Consider the following 15953-nt stretch of genomic DNA (forward strand, 5'->3'; position numbering starts at 1 on the left):
TCAGGGAGCCCGATGTGGGACTCGATCCCAGGTCTCCAGGATCATGCTCCAGGCTGAAGGCGGCACTAAACCGTTCAACCACCCGGGCTGCCCCTGTTAAAACCTTTTAATTCTGTTTATTTTTTTAAAGTCTGTCTTGAAAATACAAAATAAAACAAACAATGAAGTAGGACAGGTAATTTTAGTCTGCAACCAGGGTTCAGAACCACTAGGTTAGAGGATCTGTAAAGTTCTATCATCTTTAGCATTCTGTGGCTCTAGAAGGTACTAGTGGATTACGAGGGGACATCACTCCCCTTTTCCTTTTGAAACATGATGACTAACCCTAGAATGGCAAATCGTTTCAGTTCAAAGACCTAGGCTCATGACTTAGTAGTTGCCGTCTAGAGCTCCACAGTGAGGTTTAAGGCAGAGTCTGGACTAAAAGGGAAAGAGCATTGAATCAACCAGCCATGTCTAGTATGAGCAATGGGGAGAGAGAAGTACCCAAGATTTCTCCTGGCTTGTCCTAATCCAAAGAAGAGAACACACAGGAGGAGATCTCAGACAATATAGATCAGTGCTATCCCTTGTTTCAGGGAAATACTGCTGTGTAACAAAACATTCCAAATCAAAGCAGACCAAAACAGTAACTGTACATTCATGGTGATACCAATTGGACAGGGTTTTGGGGAGACAGCTTATCTCATTTCCAAGTGGTGTTGAGGGAGAGGATCTTGATTGAGGCTGGAAGATCAAGATAGTGTCACAGTCCCAGGCTCTCCTTGGTTGAAGAAGCTGGAAAGGGCTGTGGGGGACGGCTGTCCCCCTTCTCCAGCAGGGTCCTTACATGGTGGCTCAGAGCTCTAGAAGAGTGAAAGTAAAACCTGTCAGGCCCATGAAAGGCCTCTTACAAGGCTCAGACAGGCACAGCATTGTGTCTGCAGAATTCTCTTGGTCACAGCAAGTCACAAGGCCAGCCCCAGATTCAAGGAGAGGAGAAATAGTCTCTACCTCTTGATGGGAAGCATGACACAAATGTCCAGGGACTGAAGGAATTGTTTGCAGCTGTCTTAGCAGACAATTGACCATATCTCTGTTCTTGGCTCAGCTGATGGATCCTGTTGTGTGTTTATTGGCCTAGAAATCATACCATAAAATAGGTGAAGAGAGCAAGTCGATATTCCTGATGATCCATTCCTAACTTATCTTGTTTAAGTATTATAAACAATATAAACAAACCTTGAAGGGATTATATTTTGTTGTATTAAGAATACTACTGGGGGAAGGAAGAGAGAGAGGCAAACCAAGAAACAGACTCTTTTTTTTTTAAATTTTTTTTATTTATTTATGATAGTCACACAGAGAGAGAGAGAGAGGCAGAGACACAGGCAGAGGGAGAAGCAGGCTCCATGCACCGGGAGCCTGACGTGGGATTCGATCCCGGATCCCCAGGATCGCGCCCTGGGCCAAAGGCAGGCGCCAAACCGCTGTGCCAGCCAGGGATCCCCAAGAAACAGACTCTTAACTACAGAGAACAAACTGATGGTTACTAGAGGGGAGGTGGATGGGAGGAATGGGTTCAAATAGGTGATGGGGATTAAGGAGGGCACCTGTGATGAGCACTGGGTGATGTATGAAAGCGTTGAGTTACTATACTCTTGAAACTAATATTACACTGTATGTTAACTAACTGGAATTAAAATAAAAACTTAAAAAAAAAAAGAATACTATTGGACATAGGAAATTAAGAACACAATAGGAAGGGAGCTGTTTCCCCAGCAGCACTCTTAGGCAAAACCCAAATTGCTAGATAGTCTCTCGGGTGTCAGTTTCAGGATATTGTGCATAACATGAGATTAAGAACAGGAAGTGGAACCAGTGGCTTAAAATCCACTTCTAGGAAATTACACCCCCCCCACCCCCACTCCACTCTGATCTCCCTCCACCATGCTGCATATCCTTAGGGCATCCGTCTTCTCCTGGAGGCTGTGTTCACTTGTTTAAGGTCTTTGTTTTCCTTCATGCCAGATGATCCCAAAGACTTTGGCAGGCATCTTCTTTTATCCTAATTACTCTTCAAATAGAACCCAGCCCTAGATTCTGTTCTTGAAACCATGTCACAAACAGTAAGGTTGTGCCCACGACTCCAAGTGGAAAAACTTTTACCAATGGAGTTTCACTTGTTTCTAGGTTGTAGTTGTACTGGTTAAAATTCCGAGGCAGGGGCACCTGGGTGACTCAGTGGTTGAGCGTCTGCTTTTGGCTCAGGTTGTGATCCTAGGGTCCTGGGATTGAGTCCCACATTGGGCTCCCTGTGGGGAGCCTGCTTCTCCCTCTGCCTATGTCTCTGCCTCTCTCTGTGTGCCTCTCATGAATAAATAAACAAAATCTTTTAAAAATAAACAAGTAAAATAAAACTCCAAGGCAACTTTCTTTGTTATTTAGACAAAAATGAGACTTGGGAGTTTTTTTAAACAAGACAATTTGAAGGAAGGACATAGAGGTATAATAGACATAATGCTTGTCCTTTGAGGTTTACTGGAGAAAAATGATGTGAATGATGCCATAGACATAATTACATAGACTGTGCCCAATCATTTAACCCACAAGGGTTTATTGAGCACTTAATATGCTCCTGACATGGTGTTAAGCACTGAGAGCAGAGAAAAAAGGACTCCGTTCTGGCTGTGATATTCTGAGTAGGGGAGGCAGATCAGATAGGTAATCCATTACGTTGCACATGATAGCTTATGTAGTCTGATAATAATAATAATAATAACAGAAAACTTTTGTAGCACTTACCATGAACCAGGCATGGTTCTATAAACTTTGACTTATACTAATTCACTTATTTCTCAGAATGACTGTGTGGTCTAAATTCTCTTATTATCCCCATTTTAAAAATCAGAAATGGAGACACAGAGAAGCAAAATAATATGTCCAAGGCAAGCCCATAGCAGGTGATAGAGCCGGGGATTTAAACCCACATGGCTGGCTCTTGGGTTCGTTCTCTTCACCACCACAGAGAAGAGCCCTGCAGAATGTGATGAGAAAGGTCCATTTGGGGGCAACTAGCTTCCCTGCACCCTCTATTCAGAGACTCACCCCTCATTCGGAACCATGTCCTCACAAATGACAGGTTGGAATCTGGAAAAGAGAGGTGGAGTGTAATTTTGATTTTCAGAGTCTTTTTTTTAAAGACTTTATTTATTTATTCATGAGAGACACACAGAGAGAGGCAGAGACATAGGCAGAGGGAGAAGCAGGTTCTCCAGGGGAGCCTGATGTGGGACTCGATCCTGGGACCCTGGGATCACGACCTGAGCCAAAGGTAAACACTCAACCACTGAGCCACCCAGGCACCCTGATTTTCAGTCTTTTAACACACATTGCTTTAGCTACCTACATCTCACATTTTGCAGTGAGGAAAACAGATGAGGAGATAAATGTCACCCAGTACATAAATCCGAGCCAGGCCTCAGACCAGATCTCCAGATGGATTATCCAGTGCTCCTTCCACTGTGACAACATAGTCCCTCTCCACAACAGGACCCCCAAGTGTCCATTTGGCTAGTCTTGTGTCCAGAGGGTCACTGTGACACAAAAAGAGTCACTGAGGACATTCAGAATGCTGTGACCCCAGAGGAGGCAAATGCACTCATGGTAAGAATGATGTCTCATCGTTATTGTAGTCACAACATGACCTGCAGGTCTCAGTGTCCTTACCTGTGAAAGAAAGGAAGAGGGTTCAAGATGATTTCCAGAGGGCCCATCCGGCTCTATTTTTCTCCACCTCCATCACCATCCACATGTTGCTTCATTATTTTAGTCAACTGTTGTTTTTGGCCATCACCGAGTGTCCAGTTCCACTCACAGCAGAGCTGCGCTGACAGTCTATGTTGTCGGAGCTGGAAGCCCGGCGCCTGAGACACAGCCTGAGGCATGTCTGTATTCCAGCCGAGTCCCTCTCCTCGGTTCAAGCTAACCTCGGAGCAGCCAGCATTTCCATGTCCCACTGTGGGATCTGCTTTGTAGCCTGAAACGAGATACGTGTCTCCCTATTAATATCCTCACACTGTCTGAATGCATTTTAAAAGCTCACCGTGCTTGGCAACCTGCAGGCCTGTTTTTGTTATTGTTGGTTGGAGTCATGCATACTTGACTTTAAAAGTTCACCCTCGGTGTAGCTTTAGCTGATCAGAGGAGCATGACACAGAGAAGGACATGGGTAAATGTCCTTTGCAAAGCAGATACCCCTGGATGTATTTCTCTTGCTGGAGATCTGCACCAACCCAAATGCATGGCTGTGGTGGTTCTCACCAGGTGGAGTAAGTGCCAATGAGGTCACAGAGAGAGTAGAGGGCATCCCAAAGATTGTAACACAGACTGAGTCTTCTGGCTCAAGGAAAGGGACACAGGGCAGGAACCATGTTGACCTGACTCCCTAATCCCCTCCTCTAATTATACAGGGCTGTTCAGTTTTCAAGGAGTCTTTGCGTGCCTTCCTCCATTTGATCGCCATAGCACCCAGGAGATGACTGCAACATAGATAATTCTCTCCAGTAATGGGAAGCTGGGTTTGGCAAATGGCTAAGGTTAAATGGAAGGGCAGGACTGGAACCCAGGCCTCCCAGCTCCTGGTCACACCATGCTGCTGCAACCACTGGGGTTTGAAGTTGAACTTCTAGAAGACAGAGACGGCCCTACTCATCAGTGTACGTCTCAGGACTTGGCATACCAAATCAAGAAATGTTTGTTGAATACCTTGAACTCTAGCTTGACTAATCAGAGAGACTGGCCTTTATGAATTTACTCAAGTAGAGATAGAAAAGAGTTCAAGTCCTTATGGTGCCTGCAAGGCCCTCCACGATCTGCTTCCTGTTGTCTTTCTGACCTCAACTCCGACTTCACCTCCTTCTACTTCCCTAGTGCTCACTTCACCCTGGTCACTTTGGCCTCCTTGCTGTTCCTTAAATGTGCCAGACATAGCCCTGCCTCAGAGCCTTTGCACTGGCTGTTCCCTTTGCCTGGAATACCCTTCCCGAGTTATGTTCCCGGCTAGCATCCTCATTTCCCTCACATCTATGTTCACACGTTATCTCCTCTATAAGGCCTGCCCCTGTGTGAACCCCTGACTCAACCCCTCCTCCAGCACTTCCAATCACTCTTACCTTGCTCCTTCATTCATGGGCATTTTTTGCCTTCTGTCACAATCTATACATTTCTTATTGTTTATGATTCCTATTTATCACCTGCCTATAGCTCTTAGAATGCAAACTCCAGGGAGGCAGATATTTTCAATTCACGGATGTATCCCAGCATCTGGCACATAGTAGATCCTCAATAGATATTATGGGAAGAAAGAAAAGAAGGAAAGAAGGAAAGAAAGAAGAAAGAAAGAAAAGAAAAGAAAGAAAGAAAAAGAAAGAAAGAAAGAAAGAAAAGAAGGAAGAAAAAAAGAAAAGAAAAAAGAACAGAACAGAACAGAAAAGAAAAAGAAAGAAGGAAAGGAAAGGAAAGGAAAGGAAAAGAAAGGAAAGGAAAGGAAAGGAAAGGAAAGGAAAGGAAAGGAAAGGAAAGGAAAGGAAAGGAAAGGAAAGGAGGAAGAAAGGAAAAGAAGGGAGGAAGAAAGGAAGGAAGGAAGGAAGGAAGGAAGGAAGGAAGGAAGGAAGGAAGGGAGGGAGGAAGGGTAGTCACAAACATACTTCTATTTCATACAGAGGTTTTCCCTCTGCTCTATTCAAGTATCTATGAGCTTAAGTGTGATAGAATCAATTCCCTTTGGTGCTGCAGGGTTATCAGGGAGCCAGGACTCTGTCCCAGTAACTTCTGTTGAGGGAAAAAGGAGTGCTGTGACCTGAACACTGATGTAGTATCTTCTCCCACTGAGTGTGGACCTTTTGACTCCAGGTGGGGTTCTTACAAAGAGGAATAAAGGGGCAGATGGGAAAAAAATGCCGGACAAACATATGCTTCATGCTAGATCTTCAGAGGAGCTGAAGGACACATCGCAGGACAGTACGGCATAGCACCAAGAATGCTACATATAGCAATTCTAGATATTGAGGAAGGGACAGAATGTGGCACCAGACCCACCTATGTGGCAGCACAGGAGCCAGGACAGCAATTCAGAGCTGACGGGCAGGCACTGGGTTCAATGGGCATGACTTCCTCTAGAGCCAGGCCTAGGCAAGTGCTAAGCAGTGGGGAGAAGGGGGCAGGGGTGAAGAAGGAGGGGGTTTCCCCAATGTTGTGGAATCTCAGTAAGTGTGCCAAGCCTGGGTACAGGCCAGTGGGAGAGCCGGCCTCCAGCACCCAGACATCTGTATGGAGCATGTGGGAATCTTTGCTCCTGGGGGGCTACTGGGACCCTAGGTTGGCCACTAGGGCAAGGCCCTGAGGGAGAAAAGGACCTGGAGCTCAGGCAGGAGGCCAGTGCTGTGCTCAGTTACCAGCCAGGCAGGACGGGCGGCGGGTCATCTGGAGACCCTCAACATCTCCTTCCTTACTCCAGACCTGGTTTGGGAATTGGGGATAGGCTGGGCCAACGAGGGGAGAGCCAGGGAAAGGGGGCGTGAAGCAGCCCGAGCTGTAAGGGAGAGAAGGATGCAGGGCAGGGCTGACCACAGTGCCTAGAGGCCTCTTCCCAGGGAAGAATGGCGAAGCCTGGGTCCTCTTTATTTATGTATTTGCTTTTGAATATTTTATTTAAATTTAATTTGCAGCACATAGTATAATACCCAATGCTCATCCCATCAAGTGCCCTCTTTAGTGCCCGTCACCCAGTCACCCCATCTCCCACTCTTCTCCCCTTTTGCCACCCTTTGCTTGTTTCCCAGAGTTAGGAGTCTCTTATGTTTGGTCTTCCTCTCTCATTTTCCCCCACTCAGTCCCCCTCCTTTCCCTTATGGTCCCTTTCACTATTTCTTATGCTTCACATATGAGTGAAACCATATGATGATTGTCTTTCTCCAATTGACCTATTTCCCTCAACATAATACCCTCCAGGTCCATCCACATGGAAGCAAATGGTGGGTATTTGTCCTTTCTGATGGCTGAGTAATATTCCATTGTATACATAGACCACATCTTTATCTGGCTGGGTATTGTGGAGAGAGACTGCCCAGGCTTTCAGAGTCAGGGTCAAAGCCCAATGTCATGGCCATAGAGCAAGGCGAGTAGTTACTATGTGTCTGAGCTTTAGTCTCCTCACGGTTTCCTTATAGGAGCTAAATGAGCCGATGGAGAGAGAGGAAGTGCTCAGCAAACCCACACACCTCAGGCACACACCAAGGCCAGCCCCTCTCCGAAGAAACCAGCAGTTTCTGATTCCTCTACCATGGCCTTAACCTTAGCAGGTTGGAGGAAGGGAGACCATCGCATGCCACCCTACCCCCCACCTTACAGCCAGGCTTCTCCTCGCCCACCTCCAACTCCCATCCCATCCTACCCCGTGCCCAGCCAGAGCCCGTTTGTTTGAACTAAGAATTTGAATGTAAATATGCAACATCCCTTCCCCTCTCCCTCCACTTAGGGGGCAGGAGCATGTGTCTCTCCCCCTCCCCCCGCCACCTCGTCAGCTGCAGCAAGAGTGCCCTGTGTGCAGAGATCCTATCTACGCCCAAAAGAGTAGAAATATTAGACGAGGTTAAATTAGAAAACACAGATTATTGCTGGAGACCCCTAAGGCCTACTTTGTCTGTGCAATAGTTTGTTTTACTTTTCACAGAATTTATTTTGGCTGCAGCCAGATTGATGGTGATTATATCTGAAATCCCTCCCACATATCTGTCACATAAACACTTCGTTTAATTCAGGTCTGTAAAAAGCTATGGGCCAATGGGGAGCCAGTTTTCCGATTAATTAGCAGACGCTAATGCCGGGCATCGTGTCACATGGTCCGAAGGCTCAGGGGCTGAGGGTCCAGGAGGGGATGACAGGCGGGCCTTGGTTCCTTTCTTAGGAGGTTGATTGCTTGGCCAGTAAAAGAAACCAAGGAAAAGTTAGAGGGGGAATAAAGAACGCCACTCTCTGTCTAGCCTGGCTGAGGAGAAGGATTCCAGACTGTGGAGTGGGTCAAAGTCACCTATCCGGGCATCGACAAGACGAAGGGGGCTCATCTGGATTTTGAAGTGGACACAGAATCAACTCCAGGCTTCCTCGGAGTTTCTGTCCATAGCATCACTGGATCTGATACCTCCTGGGAAAGGGGAGGCCCTTGGGGGCCAGTGGCTGGGGAGGGAGGCCCCTGCTCAGGCAGCCATGGGGTAGGCGGGTGGGGGTTGAGGGGGACACGCGGCCTGGAGCCTTGGCAGCAACGGCTCAGATTCCCCCAGACCCCCAGCCTGCTCCCCAGTGGCTGCTCTGGCCCTGCCAGCCCGGGGCAGGATTTCCTTCTGTCTGATGGGAGTGTGCCCCTAACAGGCTGCATATGCCTGCCAGCTGTTGCTCTCCTTCTGCCCCCGCAGCCAAGACAAGAAAAGCATTATTTCCTCTTGGCCTTCTAATCTCCAGGCCTCTCTAACTTCACAGGCCGGCTTTGGGCCCCGTTAACTCAGCGCTTCTCTGGGGCGAGTTCCCCTTTGCTCAGAAAAGGCTCTTTTATTTTCCCCATCCCGTTTGCCTTTGCCTTTGATGTGGGGCTCCCCCACTAAGGGGGCGGGAGTATACAGGACTTCCACGGGGGTGGGGTGGAGGGGGTTCCGAGGCTTTATTTGCATCTGCACTGATATACTTGATGTACTGATTCGGAGGAGGCTGTTTCCTCTGCAAGACCAGTCCCACACCCGGGACACTTCCTGGCAGGCCCGGAAAAAGCACTTTCTGAGTGTGTCAGCCTCTGGGCTCATATGCACCATCTCATTTAATACGCAAAACCCAGCCAAAGAGCTATTTTTTTTTATTTATTTTTTCTTCAAAGAGCTATTTTATTTTTTAAAAGATTTTATTTATTTATTCATGAGAGACACAGAGAGAGAGAGAGAGAGACAGAGACAGAGACACAGGCAGAGGGAGAAACAGGCTTCATGCAGGGAGCCTGATGTGGGACTCGATCCCGGGACTCCAGGGTCATGCCCTGGGCTGAAGGCGGCGCTAAACTGCTGAGCCACCCAGACTGCCCCAAAGAGCTATTTTAAAACCCCATTTCAAAGAGGAGGGATCTAGATGAACAAGAGGTAACCCAGCCAAGAAGAGGCTGAAAGAACCCTAAGTCCCCGTCTGCCTGAATCTACCTTCCATGCAACCCAGTGCTTTCCAGAAAGGACTCCGGAACTGGGATGGCTGTGCCACTCGCTAGGATGACCCAGGTGGAGTCCCCAGCCTGCCCTGGGCCTTCGTTCCCTTCTGTGTAAAGGAGGGGTGGGTGGCACCTCCCAGACCCGACCTTCTGGGCTGCCTGCCTCCATTCCGCCCCCAAATAACCGCAAGAACTGGGCCATCCCCACCTCGCAACCTGCAGAGGGACTGCAGGCCAAGGCCCAGCTCCAGCCATATCCCGTTACTAACCAAACACTTGTTTTTCTTCCTGACTGAAACTGAACGTGCCTGTTGCTTGGGGCTCTTGACCAAGAGAGCTCATTTTTAACCCTTTCACAGCAGCTGGGTTTTTTCCCACAGCGCATGAAACACAAGGCGCGGGTCAGACGCCAACTCCGCCCGGACCTCACCTGGGGATGCCCTTCCGAAAGATGCAGGACCCGCAGGAGCCAAGCAGCACACACCATTGGCTTAGAGGGTCCTAATTTTTCACTCCTATCCCTTTTTCTAAATGTGACTTTGAAAGCGTGATTCCTATTTCACCACCCTTTTTAAAACAAAGTGCACCATTGTTTGGAGGGCAGGAAAGGAGAGGCTGGCTTGGAGGAGGGAGGGAAGCCCGGGAGGGAGTCGGGGTCAGGGGTCGCTCTTTGGCACAGGCCTGCACGTTCCCCAGGGTGGAGCTGGGGAAGGCCGGGGCTCCTGGGGGATGCCCACCCAATCACGCCGGATGCCCCAGGTCTGTGAGGAACTCCCCATCGAACGACTTCAAAGAGTCTTTGGAACATTAACTCCTATTCCTCACGACTCTCCTCTCGGGACAAGACTGGAATAAGACTTTTGTTCTCCTGCCCTGATTTGTATTGGCTTCCAAGATTTTTAAAGCTTCACCTTCAGAGCCAAAAACACACAAACCCAAAACAGAACAAAAAGCAACCCCAGGGGACGGTACCGTGGAGACAACGAGGATCCAAATTCCAAAACTCTTGAGGTTGCCCCAGCCTTAAGGATGTGATAGTCACACTCAGGAAACCAGAGCACAGGCCTCCGGGCTCAGAGGCCTAATTGTCAGGCTGTGTCTCCCTCCAGACGCAAGGTTCCTGCCTTTGGCGCGGGCTTGTTCTATAACAAACCCACTCCGGGGTCATTCATCAGTGCCTAAATACACACCTGGGAGGCGGGGGACAAGCCCCCATTTTTCTGGCTTTATAAATACGGAACTCACATTTCTCCCATTGACGTTTGCAAAGAATGATCGATTAGAGGGCTTTGCACCATGGAACAATTTCAAATAAACGAGCGTCGTCTGGTACAAGCTATAGCTCTCCACACCCTGCAGAGGAAACGGGGCCTTTCCTTCAAGCCTCTTCCTTTTAGGTGGGCAGAAGCCAAGACTCAAGCCTGACAGGGGTCCCAGCTTCAAGTTTTCGACTCCACAAGGTGGCAGGAGGGGGAGGATATGCCAACTGCTCAGCAGATGGAGGAACCAAAAGTCCAAGACGTGGAGCCCAGAGGTCTCCATGAACGTCTGGGGCCAAAGAAATAGAAGTGCCTGAGACTCACTGTTGGGTGACTTCCCAATGTCTGCTCCCCACCAAGAGGGACCTAGGGCCACCTCTGTATGTGGGACAAGTTCATGGTTGTGCAAATTGAAAGATTTGTTATTTGACCCAATATATTGTCTGCGTCTGGTATCTGGAATGACACCACTGGAGACACCTTCTTCCTTTGGATGAACCATGTTACCCGTTTGTGACGTGGTGGGGGTGCACTAGGAGGAGAGGTGGAGGGGTTTGGAAGCTGGCAACAGGAAAACTGCAGCAGAGCCAGAAAGGACTCAGAAAAGGCCCTAGGTTTAGATCTGAACATTAGGGGTCACCTTCAGGAAGGCAGTCCAAGTAATGTGGGAGGAGGGTTGTAAGTCAGTAAGCGGAAGTACTGCATATGGAGCTTTCTTTTCTTTGAAAGTTTGGGATTGAAGGGAAGATGAGAAAGCTTAAATCATTGTTAGTAAGACAAGTGAATGAAGGGTTTGGGGGAACTTTCTAGACTTTTTTGGGCAGCTCACATGATATGCTTATATGTGAAAATACCATCAAAGTACTAGGGAGCCATACGGATTAAAGTTCAGGGTCCTGATTATTAGCTGGTGGAGTGTCGAGCCAGTGGAGGGGAGAGACTGGAGCCTGGCCGGGTCAGCTCTCCAGTGACTGCCACCCTCTGCACTTCCACGACTGCTCGGGGTTTCTCCAGAACTTCAGTGACTGGTTTCTCCACCTCAGCACTAACCACCCCAGGAGATGAGGACTGGAGCCTGGAGTGCCTGGGATAGAAGGTATGAGGAAGGACCCCCAAAGGGGCGGTCACTGCCCCTGCTCCCTGTGAGGCCGGCCTTCAACACCATGTAGCTGCCCAGCACTTGCTGAACCTGCTCTTGAGCTTGCAGAGGGAAGACCAACATGGTGAGGGAGGCCTAGGTGAGCCAGTGACTAGTTTGGGAGGAGAATTAATTTCCCAGAAGGGGCCTCTCTTCTTGGGATCCCTAAGAGCTCCTGCCACAGGCGCCTGAGAGGAAGGCCATGCAGCAGTCTGGCCGGCGGAGGGTGGCTGAGCGGGGCGGGGGCATCAGGCCTGCCATCAGCACCATAATTCCAAGTGTGAGCCCCTCTCTGTCTGCTCCCGAGAATCACAAGTGAAGCCAACAGAGCCAGGAGCCTTCGGCAGGAGAAGGTGCCCACAAGTCGGCACAGGGCAGTCCCGGCAGCTTCAGCAGGACAGAGCCACCCACGGGGACTTCTGATGCCCCAGCCCCGCCTGGCCTGTTCCCTCTCTGAGCCCCGCCTGTGGCCACAACACTGCCTATACCTGCTTAGTTTTATTGGTGTGGCCCCTCAGAAGGAGCACTGCCCATGTGTCACCATCACATCTGCTCCTCATTTAGGGATGCAGCCAGGGGGCTTTGCATCCATGGCAGAGAGAGAGAGACAGAGACAGAGACAGAGAGACGAGACCAAGAGGGAGAGGCCTCAACTGAATAAACATTTTTAACTCAATGGCTGAGTTTCCTTGCTTGGAACTCCTCCCTGGATACCCTCACCCCCACCTCCTCCCATCTCCCCCTCTCCCATCCCCCCTCCTACCTCTTCCTCCCAGCCCACCTTCCCTCCCCTCTGCCCCCAGTCCACTCCCACTCCCCACCCCGCCCTCCCGCTCCCCATGCACCCAGCCTGGCTTCCTGGTCCTTCACCACCACACAGCTGTTTCAGCCTATCTCAGGGCTCCGATCTGAACCAACCTTTGATTTAAAAAACACTGCTAATAACGACCGTGGTCCCCTAAACAAATGTCGTTATCCACAGACAACAGACACCAACGCACATATGTAGAGATAAACACATGTGTGTTCTGTCTCCCAATCTTTTAAAATAAATGTTACCACAACACAGCTCAGCTATGTAGACTTTCTTTTAAAAAAAAAAATCAATATTGCCTGGAGCTAGCAAATAAGGAAGGAAATCACTGGGAAATGCATTATTCATGAGCTTGCCAGAGTGCTGATGACTGGCAGTGATAAAAGTCCCAGTGTGAGCCGAGCGGCAGTCTGATAGCTCCCTATCGAGTCAATCTACCCAGCCTGCTTCCTGTTTTGGGGAGCAGGGATATCGGCTCTCATCACTTTTCTCTTCTCCCTCGTTTCAGAGAGTGGGATCTGTGCACCTGTGGGAACTGAACTTGCCTTCTGCTCGGGTCAGAGCGTGTGGGCAGCAGGAGAGAGCAGGCGGGGAGGGCACCCCATTCCTGCAGGGGGAGACCCCCGGGAACCAGAGCCCCGTCCTCTGCAGTCCTTCAGCTCACACCTTCTTGTGAGCCAGGAAGAGTCCTCTCTGCTCTCCAGCTTTCCAAGTGGCAAAGGGAAATCGGCGTGGCGCACTAATGGACACAGAGCCCTTGCCTAAGGAAGTTCTGGGAAAGGCTCTCCGAAGCCCAAGCACAGAGAGAGCTGGGGATGGCCTGGCCACCTCACCCTTTAGCCTTCCTCACAGAGCCAGGCCTCCAAGCCCAGGGAAAGGAGGAGGAGAGAGGAAGGGCTGGAGGGGCAGGGAAGCCAGGGGCTCCCTCAGGGGTCCTGGACTGGCCCATGGAGCACCTCAGGCGAGAGGCCCATTCCACCTGTGCTTCTGAGCGTCCTCCGCTCCGTAAAGTAGGAAGTCAGGAAGCCCACAGTGCCAGGAAGAGACTGGAATCCTTCCAAAGTGTTGCATGAGCTCGAGTGGGAGGGCGAGGGCAAACTGAGAAGGAGGCAACAATTGTGTTCAAATTAAATTTCAAATGATTAACAACACAGACTCATGCATAACGTATATGCACCTGAGAAATGTGTTATGTAAATGAACACAAAGTTCCAAAGAGCGCGAGTTCACACACCGTCACACATGCAGGGGGTGTGAATCCCAGAACAATAAGCGCTGAGCCCGGATGCGGCTCGGAGACCACCGCAAGAGGGGACGACGGGTCACCTGTGGTCCTGTCACAGCAGCTATGCTCAGTCTGGATCAGCCTCTGGAGGAAAGTAAGAGTCTGTTGTCTGGTAGTTTCTTACAGGCCCCCAGCCTACTCTCTGCCATGACTCCTAGCAGGCTGGGAGGCTGGGACTTGTCAGACGGCAGGGCCCACGTCAGAAATCTGTAGAAGGTCCCAAAGTGGGGAGTCAGGGCAGGACCAGGCCCGAGGTCCAGTCCTCCGGCTGCCCAGGTGGCAAGCAGAGTGAACTGAAGCCGGGTCACCTTCTTTCAGTTCTGGCCAAATAGGGCTCCTGGGTGAGCAGGCAAGGTGAGCCAGAAGCAGCAGGAGGCAGGGCCTGAGGCAGCGATCCTGGGCCATCACTCAGTGGAGGGTGAATCAGCACCAGCATTGAAACCCCTGGTAGAAACATCAATAGCCCCCCACAAGTGAAAAGTCTGAGTTCCATATTTCTTTCTTTTTTAATATTCCTTTGATATTTTACATACTAACAGGGTCTTGAAGGAAGTTAATAAAGACTGACAAGGAGAAATTTCGTGGTCCCACTTTCCAAATAGACAACAGAGAGAATTCACACGGTTGATTGTACACGTTCCTAAAGCAGGTGACAATTGCTCTTTTAATTGAGCTGCTCTTCCACCTGCAATTTGATTTATACGATAGGGGTTACCTGAAGGAAAGACTCGGCGGACTCAGAAGCACACAGAACTACTGCGATGTCCACTGGGAAGTGGAAAGAGTGTCTCAGGGGCAGCTTTCACAAAGCTCATGCATTGTACGCTTCACAAGACAGATGTCCTCCAGCCCCTCTCCCACATGTGGCATCTGAGAGGCAGAGCCTGGCAGCAAGAAACACAGCAGTAACACATTACCCGCTGACAGTCAAGGAAGTGCTATGGAAACAGTTCCTCTATCTGTTTTCTTTCGGGGTCATAAATCTGGGTCCACTGAATGTAGGGATGGAAATAACACACAACAACAACAACAATAAAAATGCTCTCCTGCCTTAATAGTCCTAGGGTGTACCCCCATGTTACAAAATAGCCTAGAATAATAGAACATAAGGATGGAACAATTTTTCCCTCATTATGGTCACTAACATACTACGAAATGACAATATTTTGGTTAAACATATATGTTTCTTTCCCCCACCCACACCCCAAATTTCCTGTCCCTACTCCACACATACTTTATCACAATCTCATAAAGCCTAGGTGGAGTGCCCAGATGAAGCTCTTAGAACACCTGCTTGGTGTTCAAAGGCAGCTTGTTCTACATGGCTAATTGCTTTAATGGCCCCAGTTTTGCCACTCTCCCTTTGCCACATAATTTCACAGTTCCTTCCATAAAAGGGGAGGAATAGATTTTCCCTTCCTTGACTCTGAGTTTGGTCATGCACCTTAGTTCAGCCAAAAGCAATGACTGTGTGCCAGTTCCCAGCCTGGCTGCAAGGGGCCCGTGGGATTCCTCTTGCTCTCTTCCACCATGCCACTGGCACAAGAACATGCCCAGGCTAGCCTGCTGAAGGAAGAAAGGCACATGGAGCAGAACTGAGTCACCCAGGTGCCCCAGACGAGACCAGCTTAGATCAACCAAAGGCCAGTCAACCACCAAATATGTACGGAAACAGCAGAAGTACCTGGCGGACTTCCCGTAGGCCCCAGAGGGGTGAGCAGTATGCACTTATTGTTGTAAACCATTTAGGTTTTTTGGTTGTTCATTATGTATCATACAGTGTTACCGAGGCAACAGATAACTGGTAGTGTATAGTAAAAAGAACAAGGGTTTTGGAGTCTGTTATATTTATATTCCACTCCTACCTCCACTGCTTTTCATTTATGTGAACCTGAGCCCACTCCACAACTTCTTAATTTTAGCTTCTTCAAGTATGAGCAAGATAACCTTAGAGGGTGGTTGTCAGGATTAATAAAGACAATATACGAAAGCTCCTAAAATAGTGTCTTGCACATGGTAGGTAATGGGTAAATGTTGCTTCCTTTGCCTGGAATCCTTGAACTGCATTTCCATCTGAGGCTAAGCAGCCTGGCGTCTTCATTTATAGATCTGGACAGTCTGAAGTCCAAGCTCACCAGGATTCCCTAGACATAGGGGCCATCCTAATGCACATACTGGTTAGCAGCCCACTACTACACTTAATGACATAATAGCACAGACTTCATTCCAATATTCCA

At 49.2% G+C, this 15953-nt stretch overlaps 1 protein-coding gene across 6 annotated transcripts in view; it reads right to left on the minus strand.

The window, feature by feature from the left end:
- Positions 1 to 41: 41 nt before the first annotated feature.
- SRBD1 (S1 RNA binding domain 1) overlaps positions 42 to 15953 on the minus strand; it is a 320333-nt gene continuing 304421 nt past the window's right edge. For 5 of the 6 annotated variants that reach the window (XR_005987873.1, XR_005987872.1, XR_005987878.1 and 2 more), the window contains 3 exons: positions 3709 to 4018; positions 994 to 1119; positions 42 to 845 (listed from right to left, as the gene is read on the minus strand). The gene's annotated coding sequence lies outside the window, so the exon portion shown is untranslated. Of the gene's footprint in view, positions 846 to 993; positions 1120 to 3087; positions 3130 to 3708; positions 4019 to 15953 lie in introns of all 6 variants that reach the window. The other variant, XR_005987874.1, reaches the window with a different exon arrangement.

This window comes from Vulpes lagopus, chromosome 5 (assembly GCF_018345385.1).
Source record: "Vulpes lagopus strain Blue_001 chromosome 5, ASM1834538v1, whole genome shotgun sequence".
Taxonomy (NCBI): domain Eukaryota; kingdom Metazoa; phylum Chordata; class Mammalia; order Carnivora; family Canidae; genus Vulpes; species Vulpes lagopus.